This window comes from Adiantum capillus-veneris, chromosome 18 (assembly GCF_014529385.1).
Source record: "Adiantum capillus-veneris isolate H3 chromosome 18, ASM1452938v2, whole genome shotgun sequence".
In the NCBI taxonomy this organism is placed as follows: Eukaryota; Viridiplantae; Streptophyta; class Polypodiopsida; order Polypodiales; family Pteridaceae; genus Adiantum; species Adiantum capillus-veneris.
Genome location: NC_140948.1, coordinates 51,181,286 through 51,186,459, shown reverse-complemented (window position 1 = coordinate 51,186,459; position 5,174 = coordinate 51,181,286). Strand labels below are relative to the sequence as shown.

At 41.5% G+C, this 5,174-nt stretch overlaps 1 pseudogene; it reads right to left on the bottom strand.

The window, feature by feature from the left end:
• Positions 1–345: 345 nt before the first annotated feature.
• Positions 346–4,742, bottom strand: LOC147435642 (uncharacterized; annotated as a pseudogene).
• Between the last annotated feature and the right edge of the window lie 432 nt (positions 4,743–5,174).

The window sequence follows — 5,174 nt, the reverse complement described above, 5'->3', positions numbered from 1 at the left end:
AGAGCTGACTTAACTCTAGACTATTCCTGAGTGATCCTAATCCCTTGTCTCTTGTATCTTGGAACTATTGTACTCTTGTAATCCAAATCGCACGTTGAGCTTGTCTCATCATTATACTTGTTCTGATCTAATATATATAATCCCAGTTTTAGTTCCTAGTTCCAATGTTCATTTACATTTCCAATTCCAGTGTTCATTTCCATTTCCATTTCCATTTCTAGTGTTCAGTATCATTTCAAGTTTCAGTCTTGTCTTTTAGTTTTTGTCTTGTCTGATCTAAAGTCTCGTACTAATCTAAACTAACTCTAACTACCAACCTGAAATAGCTGATTGAAAGTGTCCAGCTCATTCCAAGGTGTTATTTTGTAAGGCTATTGTGGAAGTCCCAATTTGTTGCTTTGCTGCCTCCACATTGTATAGGTACCTTGCAAGGGAGCCCAAAAAGATGGACGCCTATCGGTGTAGCCATAGTGTAGAAATTGTACATCATACCAATTCTCTTCATTCCAAAGAGCCAAGATATAATGGGGGGTACTATCTCCCAACGAACACCGTATCCAATTCCCACAAGCAAAGTGCTTGCATACAACATGCCTGGCCATGTCATTCTGATCACAAAGTGGCTGGCCCATATGCCATGCCTAACGCCCATGATCTTGGAAGCACGAACATCTTACATCCAATCAAGAATACATTAATTGATCTACATCACAAATGCTTTGTTGATTATAGCCTACATAATGTTGTATGTTTTGTATTGGCGACTCTACCAGGCACAATACTAAAATGAACCGAATGGACGCAATTAGGCATGCTCTCTCAAAGCTACCAAAGATTGACACAAAACTTCAAATGATACAAAGGTAGACAAACAAGAATAACTTAACATATAGCAACTCGATGAGGATTTTGGGTGCTACATTTTACACAAAGGCTTGACAACATTGAAAGTAAGGAAGCAAACAAACTATGTGTGTCATGAAAGCTGTCGTCATCTAGAAAAAAATTCAAAAAAATAACCTCTGAGAAGCCGTCCAACCAACATGGAGACAAAAACATTGAAGTTAGAATGGCCATGAGATTGGATGATTTGTCCCATGAATTGTCCATAGTAGCCATGCATGTCCCTGCCCCACAAAAAAGAACTAAAAAAAGCAATTGAAAATCAATTTTCAGCACAACAACCTGGCCCTAGTGTAAAGCCCTTTCCTCTATGAAGCCCCTTCCTTTTTTTGAACGTCCCCCTCTGAGGCAGCTCGCACAGTTCTTTCTCCAAATTTCTTAGATGATCTCGTTCTCACTAAGAAAATCAATGTCTGCAAACTTCTCATCCTTGAATTCACTCATACCAAGCCTGCAAGCTGCTCCCTATTTCAAAATGTGGGTGCCCCAAGTCACTATTTTGTAAAACCAACACCAAAACTATTTGAATGGTCCCCCTCTTCAAGGAATGGAATCACCTTCCATTCCTTGCTTCTAAGAGATACTCAATACAAAGACTCTTGTACCCTTCTCACCTTCACCATCCATTGCAATTGGCATGCTTGTGGTCTCTAGAACTTCCTTATGCTTCCTCTTGACTTCTTCTTTTTCTTCCTCCTCATCCCCCATGCCACTAGGAGCATCATTAATGGTAGGGCTACCAAAACCAAAGCTACCTTCAATCTCACATTGTAGATCACGCTTACAAGTGTTGAGGTTGTAGCTATGGTGGGTGCCACCAAGGAGCCATGGCGGCTGTGAAGCAGCATGCAGAGATGACGAGAAAGAGAGAGAGAGAGAGAGAGAGAGAGAGAGAGAGAGAGAGAGAGAGAGAGAGAGAGAGATGTTTCAACACTGTATTGTAAAAATAACGCTATGTTTTGTTGATTATTTTGTGTGAAACCTTACAGTATATAGTTTTTAACCATGCAAAGCTTCACTTAGACTATACTTTCCTCTGCATGCTATAAGGGGAGTTTCGCATTGGCATCCCGACAAGGGATTGAACCCAACAATCCCCCCCTCAAGCCCAAACTAGACATACCCTCTCATGATACCTCGAGTTTTTGGTATACTCGACAACCGTGAGTTTAGGTTCTCTCACAACCAAGGATTTATGGTGTATCCATAACCTGGTGCTATGATAGTGCACCCCCCCTTGAACAGATAGGGTGTAGGTTGAAAAAACTAGCTACCAATAAATGGAGTTTTTTGGTTCACTGCCAAACCTTGGATTTAAGGTGTACCCAGTAACCTCATGAGAAGCAGGACAAAAATGGGCTGAGAACAAATATTTTTGGGAGGTCTTACCACTTATGTATGTGTGGCAGTGTCTATAACCCTGTACAAAATTTTGATTGCATGGCAATAGCTAACAAATTAAAGGCTACACAAAGCTTTGTATGATTGTTTTGACAATAGACAAAAGATGACAAATCTATGACACTAAACTGGCAAAAATAGTTTGTGAAAGCTTGTACTGTAGTCTTGAAGCACATCTTCATGTGTTGCATCTGCGGCGGATATGTCGAGTGCTTGAAGCAAATAGTTGAAAGAATCTTCACTAGCTTGCTTTCTTGATAAGTTTTGATTTTGAACTCACCCTTTTGCTTTTCTTCGACAGCTCTTTTGAAAACCTTGCTACAGATTTCACAAAGATTGTGTACTCCACGAGAATCTTAGTTGTTGTCAATTCCACCAACTTGTATGATCCAGGATATAAGCTTTTCCCTTCACTGTCACCATCATCCCCCGGTCATCCTTCATATGAGCTTCTGAGGAAACCAACATGTGTTTATCACTTTCTTGCACAACATAAGCTTTACCAATGTCGTTTGTACTCATTTTTGCATGTGCATGGACTTTTGTCGTCGTCCTTGAGCTACTGCTAACACCACCAAAACAGGCAGCGTTTTGAGTTTTGCTACTGATCAAACGGTGGTTTTTAAATCGCTGTCGTTTTGGAAATGTCTCCTTCAAGATCCAATTGCCAATATGGCTATTATCAAACACCAAGTGTGTGAATAGGGTCTTGATCAAAGCCAAATAAGCGGCCAATTTTTAAAAGGTAGTATGAAATCAAAAAAGGAAAATTGTTGTAGCTCAGAGCCGACAGGGAAAGTGCGTTGATGGTTAACTTGCTTACAACGAGCTGTAGAGGTAGTATTAGCAGAAGATGATGCGTCGAAAAATGTTTCTCAAGCCAAGGTGAAATGACTTAGGTAGACCTTGTAGGATTCTGTGCAGGTCACAACTTGATCGTTCCTCTTCACAGGCAGCCTGTCCCACGCGGCGAGGCTATGTCAAGCTGAGGCCACCAAGCAAAGCCGAGCTCTGATACCAAATGTTGAGGTTGTAGCTATGGTGGGTGCCACCGAGGAGCCATGGCGGCTGTGGAGCAGCGTGCACAGAGAGAGAGAGAGAGAGAGAGAGAGAGAGAGAGAGAGAGAGAGAGAGATATGATGTTGTGACACTGTATTGTAAAAATAACGCTATGCTTTGTTCATTATTTTGTGTGAAACCTCACAGCTATATAGTTTTTAACCATGCAAAGCTCCACTCAGACTGTACTTTCCTCTGCATGCCAGAAGGGGAGTTTCCCATTGGCCTATCGGCAAGGGCTTGAACCCAATAGTAAGATCCTGCATGATTAATGCCCCCATCAAATACACTACCAAGATGCCACAAAACCCATAAATAAATGCAAACCCCCATGATTCTGATTGGGATTCTTTGACTTCACTCTTTGTTTTGATTGGCTGGATTACAAACATCAATAAGAAACCCACAATAGTCGGCCCCACTACAACAATTGTAAGGTATGCACTTTCATTTGGAGCAAAGAAGGTTTCATAGATCTGAGTGAAATTTGCTAAGCATAGTCTTGAAAGACCCTTGAGGAGCCCCACAACATGACCCTTTCTCTTTGGGAAATTGTGAACATTTGTCTCCAATGTTGCTACGTTGAAGCAGGTCTCACTTGGTGCCAATAAAGATCATGATACAAACTTGTCAAGGATGCAAAACCATATAAAATCAGGATAAATTTCTAGTTGGGCTTACCACAAACATGCAACACAGAGTATGGGGGATTGTTGATTGAATTCTGGATAATTTTCTAGCTGGAAAATGGGCTTCAACATAAGTCTTATCACAAACATGCAGCACAGAGTATGAGGGATTTGTGTTCGCTAGGTGAGGCAGGTCAACACCGAGCTATCGTAGTGGGGAAAAGATGTGCAACAAATAGAGATTATTGCACAAAAGACACCTTGAAAACCTTACACTAATACACTTAATGACTTTGAAATCTAAATACAAAAATTGACGGCAATTGGTACCATGTGCTCTTAAATCCGTCTAGATGGTGATTGAGCAAAAGTACAAACGCCAACAATTTTGACAAAGGGGAGCACGGGTGAATGCACACTTCCTTTCTCGCGATCCTTGCACTTCCCCTTTATTTTACACGCTTCAGATCCCTTCCCTTGCTCTTCCTGATGACCACGTTCATGAGCACAAGCTTTGCCTTCACTTGCTTTTGTTCAACCTTTAAAATCTCCACACACTTGCCTCTCCAAACATGCTCACTGCTTGTCGGCTCTTGAAAAAAAAGCCAGTTAGTACATCTGGTCCACCATTGGATACTGCCACAGGATAGATCAGTGCACATTAGGAGCCTATGCAGACAATCGGCATAGATACCAGTATTGATCAAGCTCAAACCAATGCCAAGACAGATGTAGAGAAGAATCAGGCATCCGGTAGTGGTTCAGAACCTACCCCGAATTCCATTCAAATGCCAATTGTCAAACTGGGCAAACTTCAACACCTCCAGAAGCAGCCACTCAAGGGAGATTGGTTACGAAGAAGCCTGATGGGGCTGCATATCCACTCAGGCTAGAACACAATTGTAAATTTGATAGGCCAGATGATGGAAGCACAGGCATCCATTTCCAGTACAGAAGTGGACAACCTTAAGGAAGAACTATAAAAGACCAAAACTGAGTTGGAACTGTTGAAAAAGGAACGCGCTAGATGGGCCAAACAAATTGTGAGTTTACAGCTTCAGCAACAACATCACAACAGAGAAGTGGCCACTCTTTAGAAGAAGATATATAAATTAACCAATGGAAACACAGTCATGGAGGAGGAGGAGAAAAGGATTGCTCAGCAAGTAGCTGAATGTTTCA